Source organism: Rutidosis leptorrhynchoides, chromosome 8, assembly GCF_046630445.1.
Source record: "Rutidosis leptorrhynchoides isolate AG116_Rl617_1_P2 chromosome 8, CSIRO_AGI_Rlap_v1, whole genome shotgun sequence".
Taxonomy (NCBI): domain Eukaryota; kingdom Viridiplantae; phylum Streptophyta; class Magnoliopsida; order Asterales; family Asteraceae; genus Rutidosis; species Rutidosis leptorrhynchoides.
The window spans coordinates 224899521-224927513 of record NC_092340.1 but is presented as its reverse complement, the minus strand read 5'-3'; positions in this window follow the sequence as shown (position 1 = coordinate 224927513).

Below are 27993 nucleotides of genomic sequence, written 5' to 3'. Positions count from 1 at the left end.
AATTCTTTTGTACAAAATATTAATTGTGAAATATTTTTTTAACGGGTAGGTAATACACGAGAGATATATAAATTCACAATTAATATGTTACATTCTTCGAATCTGATTCAGCAATCATCAACTATACTCACTATTTTCTCAAACAATATATATTCTTTTATACAAATCAAAACAACCACACTCATTCAAAATTTAATTACATATTCTGATTTTGAAATCTCAGAATTCAACTCGAGATATGACCGAAATCATCACTCTTAGATCCTTACATCTTTCACAAGCTATACTTTGACTTCAAAAATGTGTTAGAACATCATATATATATTAACGATTACAATCCGTGTTCTAAACCCTTCGAAATTCCTGAAGACACTTCAAATAATGAACAATCGAGATGATGATCCAACCACATATTAACCACAGTCTTGCATCTGAAAAGCTCTCGAAACCAGAGTCATAATTTAACACGTATCCATGTCAGACCCTTTGGCATTTATTAGCAAAAATAACTTTGCGATTCCTTTTCAAATTAGTCAGTTTTGTCACAGCTTTAGCAAGTCAACTTCGACTTTTCAGTTGAAACAGTCTTATTATAACCTTGATATAGACGTTGCCCTTTCGTCATCGTTACCGGAGAACCTTTTATATCTCAACACATTAAAAATAAACTTACCAACAACTTCACTGATCTTTGACTTTCCGAAAAGTCATTATATTTATCGAAACCCCATCATTTACTCATCCGCATCTTGTAACAAGAATTGTCATGCCAATTACTGGGAATCAACAATTAGTATTTTGAAATCTTGCAGCATGTCTCTGCCAACGGTTATAGGTGTATATATAACGTCTATCTCCTAGACTTATATACTTTGAATGTGAAGTTTCTGAAAAACACCCTAAACTGCGAACTAGTTCTCCGAAGTTTGGAAAATGCTGATGAAGCAGCAAAAACTGTAAACGACCTTAACAGTCAAAAGTTTGATAATAAAGGATAGTGTGTTGGAAAAGCTTAGAAAAAGAGAAGGTTTGGAACTGGAAAACGGATTAAGCAAACCATGAAGGAGGCTATGGACAAATCACAAAGACTAAACCTGCCTTCAAAGAATCCAAATGATTCAGTGTCTGCTGAAATTATTATCAAATACCTTACTCCTGACTCTAAACCCTTGTGAATAATATTCTTCATCATCCTCTGATCTTAGATATTCTAAAATATCATCATATCTTTCATTATAAATATCCTCCATATTTCTGAAGATATTTTCTTAATTTTTCTTATTTGAAATCATTTACCTCTTCGCGCTATCTGTATTACATCATAAAAGAAACTATTTTAGTTTCTAAATTCTGAAACATTCAAGTTTAAAATAGGAATATTTTGAAGTAGTGTTGGGAACTGAAGCATGAATTAGTATAATATAATGACACTTGATCAACGTGATTATATTACAGTAAGTCATGCTGAGTTTCTAAATGGAACGTGATGATTCACAGATCATAACATCATCATGTGCCATGTTATAAGACTCTTGTATTCTATTTAACCTCTAAAATATCAAGAAAATATTTCTTGATGATTCAGCCTTTTCCAAGGTATTCTAGTAATTTGACAAGTCAAGATCGTGTCATCACAATTTCCTTCCTAGAACATTAACAATGTTCATTCCGAAATTCATATCTGTGAATTCTGGACCATTACAAGCGGTGCTTAATCTCAAGAAGAAGAAACGAAAGGACAAAACTCCGAAATAGAAATTGGGGTATAAATTACAGCAAATGAAAGAGAGCATTAACTGTGAATGATAATGATTATAGAAGACAGAAGCATAGACTTTGAAATATAAGGGAACATATAAAGCCCAACAATAAACCAGAAATTATAAACCATATATATCGATGCATATAGCAATATAAAGACACGGGAGAACTAGAAACACTATAAACCCAAGAGTATAGTAGAAGTAAATAGATTCTTCTGGCGGTAGATGAAAAAGAAGAATGACCGATATGAAAGTAAGAAGTATATCGAGAATCAGAACTGGATGGAGCATATTGATGAATACTTTAAAATATGAGTTGAGGGGGAAAGAATAGAAGGTGATGAAACATGACTAGGAACTTAGAAATCAACAGATTTAACTCACACAATGGCGGAATAAGTGAATCAAACCCTCTAGTGAATAGGTTAAGTTTTTTTTTGATTAATTTAGTCAAACCACAACTAAATCAAGTGTGATTAGATCAACACCTAGAGCTATTATTCACCATCTGGGTGATTTGGACTGAGAGAGAATCGGAGGAGCTCACTAGATCTGAGTGTGTGTAACAAATGAGAGGCTTAACTTAAAATGAAGAACATAAGACTTTATATACCCCTGCTGTTGACTCACCCATACGATTCATTCATCACACGTACGAGTTGGCTTCATCAGCCGTACGGGTGATCACTCACTCGTGTCTTCTCATTTAGGTTGTAATTGTGACTTAGCTCAGCATCAACCGTGCGTATGAGCCTGTCAGCCGTACTAGTGAGGCTTCACTCGTACGTCTGACTAAGTCTAACATAGTCAAACATCTAAATCTCGTTCCTGCAGTTCCTGTAACCACATACAAACACGGATAGTATAATAACGAGCAATCATGGTGGCCTGTAAACTGTTGTACCTGCAATGGACGTGGGTAGATGTCTAGGGACTTGCATAAAATGCATCAACAGAAGGTGTGAGTTGTAAGGAAATGAAGGAGGTGAATTTATAAGAAATCTCCGACAGAACAATTAAAATGGACGATCGCATTTAAAGTGGATCCTAATTCCCTTGATTACCAGAGAGTCAAATCTTATTAAGAAGATTTTCTTCAAATCCCTTGAAATCTGGGAATCAATCATATCTACGTCAAATGATAAGATGAATCTACACTTACTCATTTCACTCTTCTATGTTAGCTTCATTCGTACTCTTCATATAAATGGATTGTTTATCCAAATTATTCGCTGATAATAAAACTCTAATTTTCAGCCCGTATGCATCATGAAAACATACTTATTATCATTCACGACCTTTCCACTCAAATTTCGGGACGAAATTTCTTTAACGGGTAGGTACTGTGACAACCCGGAAATTTCCAACCAAATTTAAACTTTAATCTTTATATGTTTCCGACACGATAAGCAATATTTGTTAAGTTAAATTTCAAGAATTTTAAACTATGTTCATACATTCATTCAACCTCGACCAAGTTCCAACGATTCACGAACCATTAAACGAATATGATTATATATGTATATATGTATATATATTATAACTTGAAACGTAAATAAAATATTAGATTAAATACTTTATATGATTGTATCTATTTCAAAATGTTTATCAATAGAATTAGAAGATAAGATCAAATGATTGAATTATCAGATATATTGAATTATGATTACAAGTCTCTGTTGAAAGGCCCACGTTGATTTGAGAAATCTTTCTATTTTAACAATATTCGGAAAATGGTAAAGTGATTTATAAATAAGAACAATTTGTCAATCATTGAGAACTAGACAAAGGATAGTGGAAGATTGAATCTCATAAAGACTCGATTGATCTATTTAGTTTCAAACGTACAAAAACGTTTTCAGGTTAAAATGAACTTTATTATTAAAACGTATATAACTTTTATAAATATCTAGAACCACTTTTGACAACTCATTACTTAACTAGTATGATAAAGATAAAGATATTTATATTTTATTTTATTAAATATATATAACGATTTAAATTAATATTATATATATTTATACGCGTATTATACGTACATAGTTTTATACTTTTACTATACTTAAACTTTACCTTTACTTTATTTTTACTTTACTTTAACTTTAATAATTCACTTTAATAATTCATACTTTAATAATTCACTTTAATAATTCATACTTTAATAATTCACTTTAATAATTCATACTTTAATAATTCACTTTAATAATTCATACTTTAATAATTCACTTTAATAATTCATACTTTAATAATTCACTTTAATAATTCAAAAATCGATTATAAATAGAATTCAATAGGTTTCATTATTTCATAGAAACTTGAAAATATTTTTCTCTAAACTCTCACAATCGATTTACATATATATATTTACTCCGTATTATTTCAAGATATTATTAGTATACATAAAATATTACGACGGAGTGCTGTCCGAGTGATTTCGAAATTGTTTTTCGAGTGTGATAGGATTAAGGAAATTATGTGTTATAGCTATGGAGGTGATTGAGTATGGTTCATGGGTATGCTCGTGAGGTCAATATAGTGTTTATCATTTCCGTTGCGTCTACGTACCTTTCCTGCAATATTGAATCTCAATATTGATACGTGAGTACTCATAATTTAACTTTTACATACTAATAGTGTATCCTTGACTAGTGCTCGAGTATTTAGGATTATGCATGCTTGTACTTTTGATATTGCCCTTAGACAGGTTAGGTTGAATCTTGAATTAGTTACACTTGCGATTGAGATAAGGTATAAGATATGCATGTCCTTGGAAAGCTAGCGAAAAATTAAGAACTTTTCCTTTAGATATCGAATGGTTTCGATGAACGGATTAGAAGTTATAATCAATTGAATTTTTTATATTTTTAAAAAATGATTATTATTATCGTCGTTTTTATCTTCGTTCTAGTTTTATCTTATTATTATCATTATTATTATCTTTATCAATAAAAGGGATTTATCATTAAAAATTGTTATTTTTTTTATTACTATAGTTATTATCGTTAAAGTTATAATTAGTATTATTATTATTATCCAATTATTATTATTATTATTATTATTATTATTATTATTATTATTATTATTATTATTATTATTATTATTATTATTATTATTATTATTATTATTATTATTATTATTGGTATTATTATTATTATTATCATTATTAATATATATATCATTATTTAAAAATGGTTATTGTTATTGTTATTATTATTATTACTATATTATCATTAAGATAATTATTAGTATTATCGTTAATAATGTTATAGTAACTATCATTATTAATATTTGTGTAATTAAAATAAATATTTGTAACACCTAATTATTTTGATTACTATTATTATCATTATTATGAACACGATATAAAAGACGATTAAAAGCTATTAAACGAAATGATTAGGAAATAATGGGTAAGAGTATCATGATGAAATTAAAATATTATAAGATATTGATTTAGATAAAATTATCGTTCTTATTATTTTTATCATTACTATTATTATTAAAAGTATCGTTAGTATTAAAACTATCATTTTAACAAAAGTTATCATTTTAATAGAAATGTCACTTTTACTATAAAATATCATTATTATTATTATTTTAAATAAAATTATTATTTTAAAGATAATATTAAAAATTATCGTAAATATTAAAGTTATCATAATTAGAATCATCGTTTTATCATAATGTCATCTTAGTAATTATAAATATTGATATTTTTATAATAATAATTATTATTACAAAATAATACAACTTTTACTTACTATCATTATAGATATTATTTTATCAAATAAATATGTGATACAAACATATTTTACTACGTGTAATAACTTAATATAATAATACCTATCATATTATCTTTATGATATTAAATGAACCCTATAAATTTTATTACTTAATATATATAAAAGTATATTTTATTATATAAATTTAATATCAAATTTTATTTATTAATAAATAAATTATATTATTTACTCTAATAAATCTTTTAAAAATATTTAAAAATATAAAACGACGATATTTAAACTATATATTAATCATGTATAGATTTTTGGAAATTATTTTGAGTCAAATTTACTTTTGTTGACTTTTGCATATTAGTCTCGAGCATTAGGATTGTGGTACACTATGACTTGACCTAATTTGTTAGACAAATATTGACCAACACATAAATATATATAATTAATTTAGGTTCGTGAATCTGAGGCCAACCTTGCACTTGTTCAATGATGTTATATGTATTTTTACTACGAAATACAGTATGGTGAGTTTCATTTGCCTTTTTACCCTTTATATTTTTGGGACTGAGAATACATGCGCTTTTATAAATGTTTAACGAAATAGACACAAGTAATTGAAACTACATTCTATGGTTGAATTATCAAAATCGAATATGCCCCTTTTTATTAAAGTCTGGTAATCTAAGAATTAGGGAACAGACACCCTAATTGACGCGAATCCTAAAGATAGATCTATTGGGCCTAACAAACCCCATCCAAAGTACCGGATGCTTTAGTACTTCGAAATTTATATCATGTCCGAAGGAGGATCCCGGAATGATAGGGGATATTCTTATATGTATCTAGTTAATGTCGGTTACCAGGTGTTCACCATATGAATGATTATTTTTGTCTCTATGCATGGGACGTATATTTATGAGAACTGGAAATGAAATTCTTGTGGTCTATTAAAATGATGGAAATAAATGATTATGATAAACTAATGAACTCACCAACCTTTTGGTTGACACTTTAAAGCATGTTTATTCTCAGGTGTTAAAGAAATCTTCTGCTGTGCATTTGCTCATTTTAAAGATATTACTTGGAGTCTTTCATAGCATATTTCGAAGAACGTTGCATTCGAGTCATTGAGTTCATCAAAGATTATTATTAAATCAATTTATAGTTGGATAGTGGATATTATGAAATGGTATGCATACCTGTCAATTTCGATGTAAAGAAAGATTGTCTTTTAAAAACGAATGCAATGTTTGTAAAATGTATCATATAGAGGTCAAATACCTCGCAATGTAATCAACTATTGTGAATCATTTATAATGTATATGAACGGGTCCTTTCAAACATGGCCCTCTATTCCAATATTTTTGCCTACCATTATAGATGCACATAATGGTTCTAGAATGGCAGATGTAACTGTCGCAACACCTTTGAAAGTTGCAAATTTCACCATGCCATGAATTGTTGAGGAAACAATACCCAGCTTACATACAGCCGTGCGTCCTAGAAGAATATTGTAACGCGATACAGTATTCATGACGTACAGATTCAACAAAGCCTTGCACATTAGCATTGCATTTTGCTCATCCATAATTTCAATCTCTAATTCCAATTGCTGTAACGACCCTGGTTTTTCCAACGTTTAATTAATAATACTTAATATTAATACTTGTATTTTAATAAATGTATTGTTATGCATTTACTTGTTACCGTATTTAACTTGGTCTTGGACTTTTATTTCTTGGACTAGTAAGCCCACCCTACACTCTTAATGGACTTGTAAGCCCATGTTGTATGCTAGTATTACATTAAGGAAAAGCATGGATTAATTAGCTTAATTTAGAGACAAAACACTTCAAGCATGCTACACCTTTCTCCCATGCATTTAACTTACTACCCTTTCCTAGCATTACCACCATTCCAACACTTGAATGTAGCAATTGACTTCCCTCTTTTGTACCTCCAATACCGTCGGCCTTCAAGCAAGAAAGAGGAGTTCATTTTTCATTTTCCTTGTTACTTATTCACTTGCATTCCATTTCTTATACACACACATTCAAACACACTTCATTTTTCTCTCATTTCTCTCTCAAAATATTGTAAGTAACAACATTATTTTCTCTTATTTTCTCCTCTAAAAACCGAAGCTTAAATCATCATCATTAATCTACTAGTTACTTGTTTGTTGTTATTAAAGATCAAACTTCCTAGTTTGCATCTCCATGAATCTTGCCTTCTTCCATCTTTTATATGAATAAGAACCAAGAATAAGAACCTAAACTTGTTAGTTTATGGTTCTACATTTAAATGTTTTCAAGATCTAAAGTTCATAAACTTGATGATCTTCTTTATGTTCATGTTTTGTAGACTTGAATTGTTAAGATCTAAACTTTGATTTGAATCTTCTCAAGTATGAAGCAAACATGAACATAATACTTGTAACTTTAATTTATTTCTTCATTTCATTTATTTAAATTTGTGATGATGTTAATTTGGTCACGTATTACTAGTTAATCTTGATCTCATATTTCTTGAAACTACTTTGTAAGTTCAAGAACATGTAAGTAAAACTTTTAATTATAACTTTGTACACTTATGTTAGATCTAGACTTTTGGGTCTAGGATCTTCAAGATCTAACTAAGAACTATGTTCTACAACTTAAGATCTTGTTTATATAAGTTTACTTTCAAGTTTGTAGCTTAATATTACTTTTATAACTAATGTATGTGTTGGATCTAAGATCTTGATGCAACTTTGGTTCATCAAACTTCATACAACTCTTAAGTGAATTGTGCTACATGTCTTAGACTTAAACTAGTGTCATGATGGTCAAAACTTGGTTAATATCACTATTAGAGTTCATGTATGTGTTAGATCTAAGATCTTGATGTAACTTTGGTTCATCAAACTACTTACAACCCTTAATTGAGTTGTGCTACATAACTTAGACTTGCACTTGTGTTATGATGGTAAAAACTTGGTAAATATGATGCGAACACATCAACGAGTTGTACACTTGAAGCTATAAGCATCAAGGATGGGAACCGTGATGAGCATCGAGCACCAAGAACCCACTGGAACACATAACCTACTGTTTTTCGGGTCTTATAAAAACACCTGGGCTACTGGAAAGATAATTTTCAGTTAGTTCGGTTTGAGTAGATGATTTTCCGTTTAGACCTCGTCTTAATCCGAGTTACGGTTTAGGATCTATGGCCTCCCGAAAGTCACTACACCCTATTAACGTTGTACTGAAATTTCTGACCTACTTGTACTTAAACAGACACCGTGGTCAAACGAAGACGAGTTTGGTTCTGAAAATTGGTCAGTACTTAGGGGACTCAAATACGGAGCTATGGCCACTGGTCTCACCTCATTTCAGTTTGTATAGGGCCGTGGCGACTGAACGAATTCAGCCTTTGTTTTAAACCCTATTCTTGAATGAAACCTTACTTTACCTTTTTGACTTAATGATGAATGACGATGATACTTATGACCTAATTTACATACATTTAAACCTTTGGAAACGATTTACTGACTTAGTACTTTTGACTTAGGTTGAGGACTTTCGGACCAACCAGTTGCTTACTATTTTCCCGCGTACCGACTTTTACTACTTTCCACTGTGAGTTATAGCATCCCTTTTTACTTTAACTATTTTGGGAACTGAGAATACATGCGCATTTTATATTTTACATACTAGGCATGAGTACTTAAACTCTATATATGGGTGGGTTATACAATGGCATAAACTTTCCCCTTAGCTCGCTAACGTTTAGTCATTGGTCTTTGAACCGGTGAACGCGAATCTTAGATATGGATCCATAGAGTTTGACATCCCCACTCAGGCTAGTAGCGCTCGCATTTAACAGGTGTTTAATACTTCGTAAACATACGTGATGTGGTAGCGTGGGGGTACGTGATAGTACTATATTTTACTCCGAAATACATTACAAATTACACAAGTTTTAATTATTTATTTACAAATGGGATATACCTAAACCTTGCTACAACACTATAGGCAGTGTACTTAATCGTAGAGTAGTGTACTTTTTAGTAAGTCCGGTTCGTTCCACAGGGAGCTGGCTTATTTCACACTATATTTTAAACAATTATATTCGTACAAAATATATTATATTAATAATATATAAAAGGGGGTTTTACCGTTTAATGACCGGTTTGTCGATTTTATATTTTAAGCGAAGCCTAAAGTAAATGACGATATTTAACTAACAATATAAAATAAATAACAATAATTAAAATGACAATAAATAAAAGTACGAGGAAAAATAAAATATATTATGCTTATTTAAACTTCCGTAACCATGATGTTTGACGTGTTGATTTTAGTTTTATGCCCATGGGTTAATTGTCCTTTGTCCTGGATTATTTAATATGTCCGTCTGGTTTTTGTCCATAACAGTCCATCGGTCATAAATTTAAAGTGCGAGTGTCCTCGTCAAATTATCCTTATACCCAAAGTCAAATATTCCAACTAATTGGGGACTTAAACTGTAACAAGGTTTTAATACTTTGTTTAATAATTACACCAGGATATCGACTACGTGTAACCCAAGGTTTTAATACTTTGTTATCAATTATGCCAAGTGTCCTTGTACATAATTTCACCCCTGTTTTAATAATTCCACAGACTATTAATCCATTCCCGTGTCCGGTTAAATGAACGATTATTCGTACATATAAATATCCCGCCCATCGTGTCCGATCGAGTGTATATGGTTATTTATAGGTACGTTCAATTGTAAATATTTATATTAAAATTAACAAACTATCATTTAGTTAAACAAATATAAAGCCCATTAATAGCCCATAGTCTAATTTCCACAAGTGTCGTTCTTTTGTCCAAACCCCAATTATGGTACAAAGTCCAATTACCCAATTTTAATATTTTTAGCCCAACATCATGATTACTTCGTCTTAAATAAGCATAATAATAACTTAAGTACGAGACATTAATTTAAAAAGGAGAACATAGCTTACATTGATTATTTATCGCGTAGTGTTACACGGACAGAGCTCCAACTTTAAAACCCGTAAAATAACCTTTATATTAACCCAAACTAATCTAATATAAAACTAACCTATACTATATATATATATATATATATATATATATATATATATATATATATATATATATATATATATATATATATATATATTTATTTATTTATTATTTATTACAGAGTATTATTATTATTATTTATATTTTTAAACTCAGCAGAATGCATGGCCTTTTATAGGCATTTCTAATTTTTGCAGCTCCGCGAGTCGTGGAGTTTTAAGCCTGCAAACTCCGCGAGTGGTGGAGGTTGAAAATCCAGCTCACACAATTTTGGAACCTTGCTTGTCGACGTTATTAAATAATAATATAATATATATATATATAATTTTTAAGAATTATTTATATATTATATTTTATTTATGTGCATAGTTGACTTGTAATTTTTGGTCCGTTGCGTCGGGCGTTGATAGTTGACTCATGTCCTGGTTCCGGATTTTCGAACGTCCTTGCGTACAATTTAATATCATGTACTTTGCGTTTTGTAACTTGTACTCTTGTCATTTTGAGACGTTTCTCATCAATAAATTGAACCACTTGGATTGTATCTTGTACATTTGAGCTTTTTGGACGTTTTTGTCTTCAAATATTCGTTTTCGCCTTTTGTCTTCGCACTTATTTATTTAAACAATTACAATGAAAATATAATACAATTATATATGAAAACCTATTATTTAGGAGGGATATTGCTATGAAATATATGTTCCTTTTTAGCCTTATCAAATATCCCCACACTTGAGCGTTGCTTGTCCTCAAGCAATACAGAACTTGAAATAAAAACATACATGAATCACTTTTTTATTCATCACACTTTGTACATTAGTGATTTTGATATGGTGGTATAAACAATGATAGTAACGATACAACCATGGTTAAAGGTGGGTGTGTCATCCACAGTTGCCTCGGGTTTAGGTCAACGACACTTGCAATCAAATAGCCGATTTACTTTCGGTTTCCAAAGCAAAGTGCACATTTGAAAGGCGGTTTACAGTCCCACATGACTATGAAAATGTAGATCCTTAAGGAAATTGGATCTTTATGAAAACATTTGATCTTTGAAAATTCAATCAAGCTTTTACCCTAGATAAGTTTTCCGGAATAACCCTTCACCGGTGTTGCAAAATATTTTTGTGGGTTTTGTGGGTTTCAGATTTGAAAATTTTAGCTCAAAACTTATGGTTTTGTGTTACCCACTTGCTAACCTTGTATTAGGAAAGCAACACGTCCAGTTTACTTGTCCGGTTGTAAAGGAAAGCGATGAACAAACAACTGTTAAGGCAATGTCCCGTGACTTGCTTTTGATTATGGTCCACAAACGTGTCGGATGCTAGTACTATCCTTTATAGGAGCAATAGTAAAGATCATCCTATGATTTTTTGGTCTGGCACAAGGTCCTGTCTCCGACTATGCTATGCAACCACCGTTCTTACGGTTGACACCCGATTTGGTTCAGGTGATCTAATGAATTCCAGGTGAATTCCTAGGATTTTACGTTCAATGGTAATGAACGCATTGAAAATAGGTTTTCAGAAAATAAATCGGTTTGTAATTTTTGATCAAAATATTTTCTCGTTCAAGCTCGAGTTTAGATATCATTGAATTCCATGAGTTTGAATTCTCAATCTTTAAGGTCAATCTCAAGGATTGAGTAATATCAGTCTTAAAAGCTGATTTTTGATCTTTTAAGGAGATTATCCTTTCTGGGGATCTGATTTATTAGTCTTATCAAGCTAATTTGCACGGTGCCCTCCCCATTTTACGAGACAGATCCTCTCATGGTTAGGATAAGTTTGACCACTTGGCGACCCTGTTTGATGCTGAGGTCCGTGGATTTCCTGCTGATTTTAGAGATGACTTTTCAAGATTTTTCGTCAACCTACAGCTGGTTTGGACGACAACTTCATGACCTAAATCAAGAAGCGCGTGTCTTTTTCGGAAGACTTTACTTCCTTTTAATGATGGAATTGATTCATCGTGTAGATCCATCTTTTCTTTCAAATATATTACAGTAAATCGGGTAAAACTGATTAAAATCGTCCAAAACAAAAGTACCTGCAATAACTTTACAGAAACATGTGATAGATAGTTTTTAATTGAATAACTTGGTACATTCTCCCCACACTTAGTTTCTTTCTTTGCCTTTTTATTCTCCTTTATTCCATTTTAAATGAATTCAATCGTTTTAGAGTGTTTCTCAATTTATGTCCTTTCCGAGGTAACGATAATTTCGGTATTAACACCTAATTTTCATCGTTCATAAATATGTATAAACATGATTTTGAATTCATTTAGTTGAAATTTTTTCAAATTTTCACAAAATTTGGCAAATAAAACCAAGTGTAAACCCGAGAGAATTATTAACCCTTCCCCACACTTAAGATCATGCAATGCCCTCATTTGCATGAAATCAGACTCTAATTATAAATTCATAAGGGTGATTAGTGTAGAAAAGTGATTGAAAATACCCAGTTTGTAATTACAAAGCTCGTCGAATGATAGATGGCGCGCCTCATCGTTCATTCCTTCTTGTTTTATCACACATGTTTTTCTTCAAAAACGGTTGCTTTTCTGGACTGTTTGCTAATTTTTGTAAATGCGTCTTTTACCCTAATAGTGCATTTTTATTAACTAGTTATGCACTAACCCGAACCCCTAATTTAACATTAAGTGGGGTTAGACTTCCCCACACTTAGCTTACGAAATGTGAAGTCGGTAGAATAAGTTCCACGAATTAAAATAGTGAGCCACTTATTTACATCTCGGGTGGTATAAAATATATCAATGGGTTTAAAGTTTAGACCCACCCGAATATCACTACTTAATTCTTTTTTAAGTGTAGCTTTTAGTAAATGGATATGTCTCTTTTCTGGTTCTTGGTCAAATCGATCGATATACACCGACATACATATTATAGGGTGGATAATTTCTAACGTTTCCTTCCTTTTATTCTCGAGATCAAAGTTTTCACCTCTATTACCCAATTGGGTGAAATCCGAGGTGTCATTATCTATTATAGCTCGTAGTTCATCTTTGGTAGATGACTCGTCTATTGAGAATATTGGGTTGGAAAGTTGTGGAATAGTGAATTTTGGGATCGAAGTACATTCTTCTTCATTAACGGTACTTATCGGTCCCACTATTTTGGTCTCGAGGGTAAAATTTTCAACGTTATCGTTTTTCCAAGAGTACCAATTTGTCACCCTTACTTTTTCTTCATTCATTGATTGGTCGATGATTTCGTCGGTAGAGGCTAATGTGTTGATATGTTGTGAAATTGGTAAAGCTGAATAAAAAGTATCATCGGAATAGTTTGTGATTTCGGAGCTCTCGAATTCATCAAAATTCGATGATATGAGATTTTCTTGCACACGACTCCTCAGATCAACAGGTGTGTAATCTGATAGAGTTTCAGCTTGCCGATTTACAAACTCTCTCATTTGTTCATTTTGAGCATCAAGTTCTTCGAGTTTGATTTTCATATAATCTAAAGAATTTTCAGGCATATAATTTTCCTCGTCTACTGGTTGTTGAGTTTGGATATATTCTTGGGAATAATCCCAATTAGAATTGTATTCCTCATAATCATTCCATTCAGGTTCCATGTGTGCGTAATTTTCCATAGGAACGTAATAATAACATTCCCATGTTGAATGATAATCTCCACAGATTTCACAACCAGTTATTGTTTCGTCATTCGTGATCCAAGATTGACTGAACGAATTGTCATCAACACCCGTTTGAGAGTATTGATTAAATTGATTTCGGATGTCATAAAGAGTTTCCAAAATATTCTCGAGATTTTCCATAATGCGCTTATTACCAAATTTTAGCTACAATGTGGTGCATTTACTTAATTATCCTATTAGTTACATAAAAAAATAAAAATTATATAAGTTATCAAATTAATAGACTTTTCTGCTTTTGCCCACGTTTCGGATAGCCAATAGATGAAGGCAGGGAGCAAGAACCCTTTAAATCGGAAGCTCACAACTCAGCCACTAACAAATCCAACTATTACAACGAAGCAGAAAATTTGGATGTCTATCAATTTAACCGCTTAAAATAATTTTTCGTTGAAATTTTAAAGAAATTATAGAGAAGAAATAGAGAAAATTCTAAGTCCTAAAAACTAGATCGTCGAGAAATAAGAAAGAAAAAGAATACGCGTCGAAACACGTCGAAAAATAAAAATAAGAAAGAAAAACGTCGAAACTTAAAAGTCTAAAAATTATATCTAAAAAGTTGCGCCTAAAGGTCTAAAGGTAAATGCAATTTTATTCAGAAAACAACAATTACTTAAAGGCACTAAAATCTATTTAAAACTAAAGCGAAAAACGGCTTCGCAAAATTCCAAAGCGCCTAAATCTTAATCTAAAGAAAAAGCACTTAAGGGATTTTACGGCAAAGCCTAAGAATATATACATATAAAATAACTACGGAAAAACTAATTTTAAAACTAATTGCGAACAAAAAATATACAAAATATTATGATTACACTAAATAAAAGGATACAAATTATAAAAAGTGATAAAATTACTTATTTTTATAAAAATATTATTTTTATATTTATTTTATAATATTATTAATTTTTATATATAAATAAAACTGATTAAAATTAATTATTACTAATTAATTAAAATTAAAACTAAATATTAAATTAATTAAACTAATTAGGGTTTTAAAAATAATAATAATTAAAATTAAAACTAAATATTAAATTAATTAAATGCGATTAGGGTTCCGTGGTCAGGTCTGCCAGGGCGGCTCCGCGAGTCGCGGTGATCGGTACCAGAAAACCTCCGCAAGTCACGGAGATTGAAAAATGTTTTTTTTTTTTAAATTTTATATTGTTTTTCTAAAATGATATATAAATATATTTATACAAAAATAAATTAAAAATATAGCGTTTCGCCGATTTCCCAGGCAGCGGCGCCAAAAACTTGATGTGGTAGCGTGGGGGTACGTGATAGTACTATATTTTACTACGAAATACGTTACAAATTACACAAGTTTTAATTATTTATTTACAAATGGGATATACCTAAACCTTGCTACAACACTATAGGCAGTGTACCTAATCGTAGAGTAGTGTAGTTTTTAGTAAGTCCGGTTCGTTCCACAGGGAGCTGGCTTATTTCACACTATATTTTAAACAATTATATTCGTACAAAATATATTATATTAATAATATATAAAAGGGGGTTTTACCGTTTAATGACCGGTTTGTCGATTTTATATTTTAAGCGAAGCCTAAAGTAAATGACGATATTTAACTAACAATATAAAATAAATAACAATAATTAAAATGACAATAAATAAAAGTACGAGGAAAAATAAAATATATTATGCTTATTTAAACTTCCGTAACCATGATGTTTGACGTGTTGATTTTAGTTTTATGCCCATGGGTTAATTGTCCTTTGTCCTGGATTATTTAATATGTCCGTCTGGTTTTTGTCCATAACAGTCCATCGGTCATAAATTTAAAGTGCGAGTGTCCTCGTCAAATTATCCTTATACCCGAAGTCAAATATTCCAACTAATTGGGGACTTAAACTGTAACAAGGTTTTAATACTTTGTTTAATAATTACACCAGGATATCGACTGCGTGTAACCCAAGGTTTTAATACTTTGTTATCAATTATGCCAAGTGTCCTTGTACATAATTTCAACCCTGTTTTAATAATTCCACAGACTATTAATCCATTCCCGTGTCCAGTTAAATGAACGATTATTCGTACATATAAATATCCCGCCCATCGTGTCCGATCGAGTGTATATGGTTATTTATAGGTACGTTCAATTGTAAATATTTATATTAAAATTAACAAACTATCATTTAGTTAAACAAATATAAAGCCCATTAATAGCCCATAGTCTAATTTCCACAAGTGTCGTTCTTTTGTCCAAACCCCAATTATGGTACAAAGTCCAATTACCCAATTTTAATATTTTTAGCCCAACATCATGATTACTTCGTCTTAAATAAGCATAATAATAACTTAAGTACGAGAAATTAATTTAAAAAGGAGAACATAGATTACATTGATTATTTATCGCGTAGTGTTACACGGACAGAGCTCCAACTTTAAAACCCGTAAAATAACCTTTACATTAACCCAAACTAATCTAATATAAAACTAACCTATACTATATATATATATATATATATATATATATATATATATATATATATATATATATATATATATATATATATATATATATATATATATATATATATATATATATATATATTTATTTATTTATTTATTATTTATTACAGAGTATTATTATTATTATTTATACTTTTAAACTCGGCATAATGCATGGCCTTTTATAGGCATTTCTGATTTTTACAGCTCCGCGAGTCGTGGAGTTTTAAGCCTGCAAACTCCGCGAGTCGTGGAGTTTGAAAATCCAGCTCACACAATTTTGGAACCTTGCTAGTCTACGTTATTAAATAATAAGATAATATATATATAATTTTTAAGAATTATTTATATATTATATTTTATTTATGTGCATAGTTGACTTGTAATTTTTGGTCCGTTGCGTCGGGCGTTGATAGTTGACTCATGTCCCGGTTCCGGATTTTCGAACGTCCTTGCGTACAATTTAATATCATGTACTTTGCGTTTTGTAACTTGTACTTTTGTCATTTTGAGACGTTTCTCATCAATAAATTGAACCACTTGGATTGTATCTTGTACATTTGAGCTTTTTGGACGTTTTTGTCTTCAAATCTTCATTTTCGCCTTTTGTCTTCGCACTTATTTATTTAAACAATTACAATGAAAATATAATACAATTACATATGAAAACCTATTATTTAGGAGGGATATTGCTATGAAATATATGTTCCTTTTTACCCTTATCAATACGCACTCGTGAAGTGTACTTTTAGGGGGTGATAAACGTTAAGTTAGTTACCAAGTGCCCACGGATAAACATATACTTTATCATACTGTTTTGAAACGCTGTTTGCAACACTGAAATCTCGTGGCCTACCTTACATTACCGTTATACTTAAACTATAGCTCACCAACCTTTGTGTTGACGTTTTTAAGCATGTTTTTCTCAGGTGCTTAAGGTTTGCTTGCTTCCGATGTTGTACTAGTCATGCTTTGTAGACTTCCGCTGCCTTTGATAGAGATGTCACCGCATGAAACATTTTATCTTGCATTCAAACTTTATTACTTTTGAAACGATGTATTTGTAACGACCTATGGGTCACGTACTATTATTGCTTGCTATTCGTAGAAGCATACTTTCGGATGTTAAACATTTGACGTTGGTTAAAGCGTCACCTTTTATCATGAATGCAAACTCTTTTTGAAACAGCATATAGTATTTGACCTTGTTATGATCCTGTTGTTGATGATTCGTACACGATAGTTTTGTACGGGGCATCATATTTGGTATCAGAGCATTGGTTGTAAGGAATTAGGTTGCATTAGTGAGTCTGGACCGACCCGAGTAGGATTCACTAATAGGACTAATCTACAACTTGCTAGTTTACTTGTTTCCGCGAAACTTACTGCATACTGCTGCTTACTTTTACTGCTATATGTTATACACTGCTACTTGTTTTCACTACTGCATGATACTATTTACTTTCGATTGCATGCTACTTCTGTACGATTCGTTATTATTGCCATGCTATTTACCGCTGTACATGATCTAGACTGTCTTAGTTACTTTGCCTAATACATGCTTGCTTTATGACTTACTGATATGGAAAAAGTTATTTTTCCTTGTTCAGATGTCGGATATTCCACCTATTATCATTTTGGAGAGAAGTTCAGACTCGTCCGCCACCTTGCCTGCCGTCGTTGCCAATCCTCAGATCCCATAGTCGACACCTTCCAGTGACTCCGGCGCTTCATCCTTCGGAGCTAGTAGCCATGCACCCGACCTAGTGGTCACCTCAGAAGGAGCTGAGGACCTACAGGAGATTCCAGCTCCACTTGCCCCAGGACCCTCGGAGCCACAGCACCATTCCGGTGGTGCTGTGATTTCCGCGGAACTTGGGGAAGTTCCATTCCGTAATGAGCATAACCATTGGTGCCGACGCCTTCCTGATGGATGTCTCGTGCCGATCCCGCCTTTCAGATACCGACTGATGATGGCCGCCTGAGGAGAGCCACCCGTGCAGCCACCCCCAGCCGATCTAGATGACCCATCATCCGCCGACTCATCATCCGACGACTCATCCTCCGACGACTCCAGTGACGAGGATTCCGATGAGGACCCAGATGATGCACCCGTGCAGCTACCCTCTACCCCGCCGAAGAAGCGGTATCATTTCGACGGTACTATTATTCATAGGGTTAACGGAGGGAGATCATCCGTTAACGCACATGGACTGAGGACTAGAGTTACCGCCCGTAAGCGGCTTGTGCCTTACCCTGCTGATCCATTTGTGCGTAAGCCTTAAAGTTACGCAGCATCTACTTCTGGAGCCGGACCATCTGCATCACCGGCACCACCTGCAACACCATCACCGCCTACCCCACCATCTCCCTCTGTCGAGGAATTGACGAGGGAAGTGGAGATCCTCCATGCTCGGGTAACTGAGCTCGAGGACCAGATGTCTCACATAATGGACATCCTTCACCCACCATCACCTTAGGGCTTTTGTAGTAGATTTCTTTATGTAATCTCATTTGTAGTTTCATGTATTACTTATATACTATACGAACATATGCGGATGTATGCAACTTATTATTAATGAATGGAACTTTCTATTGTTTAATTTTTGCACGGTGTTCTATTTACGTTACTGTATAATGATTCTGTGGTATTTGTACCTGGTTGCATTACTTAATAAACATGTGATGTGTTGATTCCATGTTGGTTACCATATACTTTATTATTACTTATTGAATGCTGGATTTTGACTTGAGTCTAAATTTTTGTTTAGAACATCAATGGCCAACGGAAGATCAACACCCACCGCAGCCCAAATCAAGGAAATGATCAATGAACGAGTCGCCGCAGCTTTAGCGGAAATGAACCCCCAAGCTCCACCGCCACCGGTTATCCAGCCCATTCGTAATGGGTGTACATACAGAGAGTTTCAAAGCTGCAAGCTCCACAACTTTAGTGGAACTGAGGGGCCAGTTGGTCTCACTAGGTGGTTTGAGAAATTAGAATCTGTGTTTCGAGTTAGTAACTGCTCAGAGGCGAACAAAACCAAGTATGCCTCATGTACGATGTCTGACGGCGCACTAACTTGGTGGAACACTCTGGCTCAAGCAATGGGTATTGATGAGGCGTATGCCACTCCATGGGAAGAGTTTAAGGGGGACATGATTGAGGAATATTGCCCTAGGACAGAGATCCAAAAAATGGAGATTGAGTTTATGCAGTTGAAGGTTGTGGGAAACGATCTCGATGGTTACAACCGTAGATATCTGGAATTAGCCCTGATGTGTCCTACCATGGTTACCCCGGAGTTTAAGCGCATGGAAAGGTACTTGTGGGGACTTCCTAAGTCCATTAAGGGAAATGTCACCTCATCTAAGCCACCAAACGTCCCGGAAGCAATGCGCATGGCGCATACCTTAATGAACCAAATTATCAGCGATGAACCGGAGAAGGCCAAATCCGAAGCGGGTAGTAGTGATAAGCGTAAGTGGGACAACAACAAGGGGAGAGCCTATGATCAAACCCCCACCAAGAGGCACAACAACGGTGGGAATCCCAATTCGACCACTAGCTCGAACTCCAACTACAAGGGTAGTCTGCCACAGTGCAAGAGGTGCTACAAGCACCATACCGGATATTGTAACATTGTTTGTGAAAAAGTCAAAAAGACTGGGCATATTGGCAGACACTGCAAGATCACCACCATGACTGGGAAGCTGAACCCCAATGGACCGAGAAACTGTTATGAATACGGACAGACTGGCCACTTCAGAAATGAGTGTCCCAACAAGCGAAAGGACAGCGGACCACCGCGTGGCAGAGCTTTCAATGTAAATGCAAGGGATGCTCGTGAGTACCCCGACTTGGTGACATGTATATTCACTATCAACAATCTATTAGCTTCTGTCTTATTTGATACTGGTGCCGATAGGAGTTATGTATGTAGACACATTTGCGATAAGATAAATTGGTCGTTAGTTCCTTTAAAGGAGAGTATGCTTGTAGAGGTAGCCAATGGAAAACTTGAGAAAGTTGACCAAATTAGCCGAGGAGCTATTATCGAAATCACTAGTGTGGATTTCGAGATTGACTTGATACCCATTAAGTTGGGAAGCTTTGATGTTATTGTCGGTATGGACTGGTTGACTAAGATAAAGGCTGACATTATCTGTGGAGATAAAGCTCTTCGTATACCACACGAAGATGGTGAGCCACTGATTATTTACGGAGAGAGATGTAGCTCGAAACTGAATCTCATTAGTTGCATGAAAGCACAAAAGATCATGAAGAAAGGACGTCTTGCTGTTCTAACACATGTGAAAACGTTAGAAACTGAGGTGAAGAGCGTGGATGATGTACGAATTGTGAACGAATTTTTCGATGTCTTTCTAGAGGAATTGCCTGGATTACCGCCACTGAGAGCAGTAGAGTTTCAGATCGATTTAGTGCCAGGAGCTGCACCTGTAGCTCTTGCACCTTATCGACTCGCACCTTCCAAAATGCAGGAGTTGCAGAGCCAATTACAAGAACTGCTAGACCGTGGATTTATCCAACCAAGTTTCTCGCCTTGGGGCGCACCTGTTTTGTTTGTGAAGAAGAAGGACGGATCATTTAGCATGTGTATCGACTACCGTGAACTCAATAAATTGATGATCAAGAATCGGTATCCTCTTCCCCGAATTGACGATCTTTTTGATCAACTACAAGGATCGAATCACCGGTTGAGGGTGAAAGAGAGTGATGTGATGAAGACTGCGTTCAGAACCCGTTATGGTCATTATGAGTTTCACGTGATGCATTCGGTTTAACCAACACACCTGCCGTATTCATGGACCTCATGAATCGTGTCTGCAAGCCATACTAGGATAAGTTTGTTATCGTCTTCATAGATGATATCCTCATCTACTCCAAAAGCGAAGAGGAACATGAACAACATCTTCGTATAGTGTTGGACTCTCGAGACAAGAGCAACTTTATGCAAAATTCTCTAAGTGTGAGTTTTGGTTAAAGGAAGTCCAATTTCTGGGTCATGTTGTGAGCGACTAGGGTATCAAAGTTGATCCCGCCAAGATTGAAGCTATCAGCAAGTGGGAGACTCCCACTACTCCAACTCACATTCTTCAATTTTTAGGTCTCGCCAGTTACTATCGAAGATTTATTGAAGGTTTCTCTCTGATTGCGTTTCCTTTGACCGTGCTGACTTACAAAGGGAAGAAGTTCATTTGAGAACCTGAACAAGAATCAGCATTTCAAACCTTGAAAAAAAAGTTAACCACCGCACCTATCTTATCACTTCCTGAAGGCAGTGACGATTTCATCGTATATTGCGATGCTTTGAAAAGTGGTTTTGGTTGTGTACTGATGCAATGCACAAAGTTTATCGCTTACACCTCCCGACAACTGAAGATTCACGAGCGAAATTACACTACGCAAGATCTCGAGCTTGGAGCCGTTGTCTTTGCATTAAAACTGTGGAGACACTATCTTTATGGAACAAAGAGCACTATTTTCACCGATCATAAAAGTCTCCAACACATCTTTGATGAGAAGAAACTGAATATGAGACAGCGTCGATGGATCGAGATGCTGAACGACTATGATTGTGAACTTCGTTATCACCCTGGCAAGGCCAATGTTGTAGCTGACGCTTTGAGCCGAAATGAGAGGATGACACCTCTTCGTGTTCGGGCACTGAACATCACCATTCATTCGAACCTCAATAGCCAGATTCGAGCAGCCTAAGATGAAGCTCTCAAGGAGGAAAATATAACTCATGAATACTTGAACATTCTCGTTTTTCGATTTGAAGTTAAGGAGACTAGACCCAGATGCTATGCCGGAAGAATTTGGGTACCTCGTTATGGGGATCTACGGAACCTTATACTAGATGAAGCCCATAAGTTGAGATATTCAATTCATCTAGGAGCCGGTAAAATGTACCACGATCTTAAGGAACAGTACTGGTGGCCTAATCTTAAGAAGGACGTTGCAACTTATGTTGGTAAGTGTTTGACTTACTCGAAAGTTAAGGCCGGACATCAGAGGCCCTCTGGGTTACTTCAGCAACCGGAAATCCCTCAATGGAAGTGGCAAAGGATAACGATGGATTTCATTACGAAGCTACCAAAGACGGTGGGCGGATACGATCCCATCTGGGTTATCGTTGACCGTCTTACCAAATCTGCACACTTCTTAGCCATGAAGGAAACTGATACGATGGAGAGACTTGCTCAACTATACATCAAAGAGGTTGTATCTCGTCATGGTGTACCCTTGTCGATCATCTCAGATCGCGATCCCCGTTTTGCTTCCAGATTTTGGCGTTCTTTACAAGAAGCCTTGGGAACTCGTCTCGACATGAGTACTGCATATCACCCACAGACCGATGGGCAAAGTGAACGCACAATTCAGACTTTGGAGGACATGTATATGTTACGTGCATGTGTTATTGATTTCGAAAAGGCCTGGGAAAGGCATTTGCCACTAGCCGAATTCTCTTACAACAACAGTTATCATTCGAGTATTAATGCCGCACATTTTGAAGCGTTGTATGGCCGCAAGTGCTGATCTCCTAATTGTTGGGCCGAGGTAGGCGAAACGCAAATCACCGGACCCGAGATAGTCCATGAAATAACTGAGAAGATTGTCCAAATTCAAACGAGACTTAAGATGGCTCGTGATCGTCTAAAGAGTTATGCCGACCTTAAACGTAAAGAATTTAAATTCAACGTGGGTGACCGTGTAATGTTGAAGGTCGCGACTTGGAAAGGTGTGATCCGTTTTGGAAAACGCGGAAAGTTAAACCGGCGATACATTGGTCCTTTTGAATTCTTGGAGCGTGTTGGACCCGTTGCTTACCGTTTGGATCTTCCAACTCAATTGAGCTCAGTTCATCCTACCTTTCATGTATCGAATTTGAAGAAGGGTCTTGCTGAACTGAAACATGTCATACCATTGGAGGAACTTACAATTGATGGCAAACTCCACTTCGTGGAAGAGCCTGTCAAAATTATAGACCGTGATGTTAAAACTTTGAAACACAACAAGATTCCGATCGTCCGAGTACGATGGAATGCCAAACGAGGACCTGAGTTTACATGGGAACGAGAGGATCAAATGATGCAGAAGTATCCTCACCTTTTCCCAGCTCCTCCATCTCCCTCAGCTTAAAATTTCGAGATGAAATTTTCTTTAACAGGTGGGTAATGTAACGACCCTGGTTTTTCCAACGTTTAATTAATAATACTTATTATTAATACTTGTGTTTTAATAAATGTATTGTTATGCATTTACTTGTTACCGTATTTAACTTTTCGATGCCCGACTTGTCTTTGTGACACACGTACTTTTCACGAATAATATTTTCGAATATTATTTACATTCATGATTAATTAATATTAATCATTTTTAATTAACTAGTGTTAGTAGTTAATTACTTGGGCCTTTTATTTATTTATTGGTTACTTGGGCTTGGACTTTTATTTCTTGGACTAGTAAGCCCATCCTACACTCTTAATGGACTTGTAAGCCCATGTTGTATGCTAGTATTACATTAAGGAAAAGCATGGATTAATTAGCTTAATTTAGAGACAAAACACTTCAAGCATGCTACACCTTTCTCCCATGCATTTAACTTACTACCCTTTCCTAGCATTACCACCATTCCAACACTTGAATGTAGCAATTGACTTCCCTCTTTTGTACCTCCAATACCGTTGGCCTTCAAGCAAGAAAGAGGAGTTCATTTTTCATTTTCCTTGTTACTTATTCACTTGCATTCCATTTCTTTTACACACACATTCAAACACACTTCAATTTTCTCTCATTTCTCTCTCAAAATATTGTAAGTAACAACATTATTTTCTCTTCTTTTCTCCTCTAAAAACCGAAGCTTAAATCATCATCATTAATCTACTAGTTACTTGTTTGTTGTTATTAAAGATCAAACTTCCTAGTTTGCATCTCTATGAATCTTGCCTTCTTCCATCTTTTATTTGAGGAAGAACCAAGAACAAGAACCTAAACTTGTTAGTTTATGGTTCTACATTTAAATGTTTTCAAGATCTAAAGTTCATAAACTTGATGATCTTCTTTATGTTCATGTTTTGTAGACTTGAATTCTTAAGATCTAAACTTTGATTTGAATCTTCTCAAGTATGAAGCAAACATGAACATAATACTTGTAACTTTAATTTATTTCTTCATTTCATTTATTTAAATTTGTGATGATGTTAATTTGTTCAAGTATTACTAGTTAATCTGGATCTCATATTTCTTGAAACTACTTTGTAAGTTCACGAACATGTAAGTAAAACTTTTTAATTATAACTTTGTACACTTATGTTAGATCTATACTTTTGGGTCTAGGATCTTCAAGATCTAACTAAGAACTATGTTTTACAACTTAAGATCTTGTTTATATAAGTTTACTTTCAAGTTTGTAGCTTAATATTACTTTTATAACTCATGTATGTGTTGGATCTAAGATGTTGATGCAACTTTGGTTCATTAAACTTCATACAACTCTTAAGCGAGTTGTGCTACATGTCTTAGACTTACACTAGTGTCATGATGGTCAAAACTTGGTTAATATCACTATTAGAGTTCATGTATGTGTCGGATCTAAGATCTTGATGTAACTTTGGTTCATCAAACTACTTACAACCCTTAATTGAGTTTTGCTACATAACTTAGACTTGCACTTGTGTTATGATGGCTAAAACTTGGTAAAGATGATGCAAACACATCAACGACTTGTACACTTGAAGCTATAATCATCAAGGATGAGAACCGTTATGAGCATCGAGCACCAAGAACCCACCAGAACACTCAACCTACTGTTTTTCGGGTCTGATCAGAATACCTGGGCTACAGGAAAGTTGATTTTCAGTTAGTTTGGTTTGAGTAGATGATTTTCCATTTATACTCGTCTTAATCTGAGTTACAGTTTAGGATCTATGGCCTCCTGAAAGTCACTACACCCTATTAACGTTGTGCTGAAATTTCTGACCTACTCGCACTTAAACCGTCACCGCGGTCAAACGAAGACGAGTTTGGTTCTGGAAATTTGTTTGTACCTAGGGGACTCATATACGGAGTCATGGCCATGGGTCTCACCTCATTTCAGTTTGTATAGACGCCGTGGCGACTGAACGAATTCAGCCTTTGTTTTAAACCCTATTCTTGAATGAAACCTTACTTTACCCTTTTGACTTAATGATGAATGATGATGATACTTATGACCTAATTTACATACATTTAAACCTTTGGGAATGATTTACTGACTTAGTAATTCTGACTTAGGTTGAGGACTTTCGGACCAACCACTTGCTTCCTATTTTCCTGCGTACCGACTTTTACTACTTTCCACTGTGAGTTATAGCATCCCTTTTTACTTTAACTATTTTGGGAACTGAGAATACATGCGCATTTTACATTTTACATACTAGGCACGAGTACTTAAACTTTATATATGTGTGGGTTATACAACGGCATAAACTTTCCCCTTAGCTCGGTAACGTTTAGTCATTGGTCTTTGAACCGGTGAAAGCGAATCTTAGATATGGATCCATAGGGTTTGACATCCCCACTCGGGCTAGTAGCACTAGCATTTAACGGGTGTTTAATACTTCGTAAACATATGCACTCGCCAAGTGTACTTTTAGGGGGGTGATAAACGTTAAGTTAGTTACCAAGTGCCCACGTTTAAACATATACTTTATCATACTGTTTTGAAATGCTGTTTGCACGGCCTACCTTACATTACTGTTATACTTAAACTATAGCTCACCAAACTTTGTGTTGACGTTTTTAAGCATGTTTTTCTCAGGTGCTTAAGGTTTGCTTGCTTCCGCTGTTGTACTAGTCATGCTTTGTAGACTTCCGCTGCATTTGATAGAGATGTCACCGCATGAAACATTTTATCTTGCAATCAAACTTTATTACTTATGAAACGGTGTACTTGTAACGACCTATGGGTCAATTACTATTATTGCTTGCTATTCGTAGAAGCATACTTTCGGATGTTAAACATTTGACGTTGGTTAAAATGTCACCTTTTATCAAGAATGCAAACTCTTTTTGAAACAGCATATAGTATTTGACCTTGTAATGATCCTGTTATTGATGATTCATACACGATGGTTTTGTACGGGGCATCACAATTGCCCTATAGGCCACGCAGATTCCCCTGAAAAACCTGACAAAGACATCACGATTGACTTGAGCTTTGACTGAATATCCTTTGGCAACTTACGGAAACATTGATTGTACATAACATCAACACTACTACCAGTGTCTACATGTACGTTCATGACTTGAATATCAGCTCCTGCAATCCTGCATGATATTACTATTGGCTCCTCCAACAATCCGCAGTCTTTTTCTGACGTAAAAGTTATAGGCTCAAGCTACCATTTTTCATAACTTTCAAAAGGTTTATGCTTTTGCACATTGTCATCAATAGTCACCATACTAATTACTTGGATTTGTTGCAAACTATCCTTGTTGCCCACCACCTTTGCACCCAAGTTCTTGACCGCGAATGCTTTACGTTCTTGTTGTACCACCGTATTGACATTTGTTATTCTTGGCATGGTTGCCAATGCAGGTACTGCTATTGCATTTGTTGTGCTTGTTTCCTTGCTAAGTAAGAGATGATTCAATTTCCCTTGCGCAACCGCATCTGCAATTAGCTCAACAAGGTCGCGACATCTATTTGTATCATGACCATAATCATCATGATAGATACAAAATTTAGACTTGTCACACCTATTATTATCACTCAATTGCGGAGGGTCTGGGAATGCCTTAGCAACACACTCTTGTAAAAGTATTTCTTTTGACGTTTTTGATAACGTTTGGATTATGGCAAAGGAATCATTATTCCACTTGCGCGTATAATTCTCGTCACAGCTATTATAGCCTTGATTGCCACTTTCTCCATTGTTACGATGTCGATCATTGCGCCAATTTACACGCTGCTGCCCAGACCCGCGGTTGTAATCGCGATATCCATCTCCGTTACCATCACAGAATGTATCATTGTCATTGCGCCAACTCCTGTCTTTATCCCACCCACAAATTTGCACTATATTGCTGTCTTCTCCACAGTGGATATAGTCATATGTTTCTTGCATGACTTTGGCAAAATTATGCGGTACATATCTTAGCAAACGTCGTACAAGAGTTCGGTGCTTCTGCGGATTTATCGCATGTACAAACCCAGAAATTTTCTGATCTTCGTTGAGGTTTGGGAT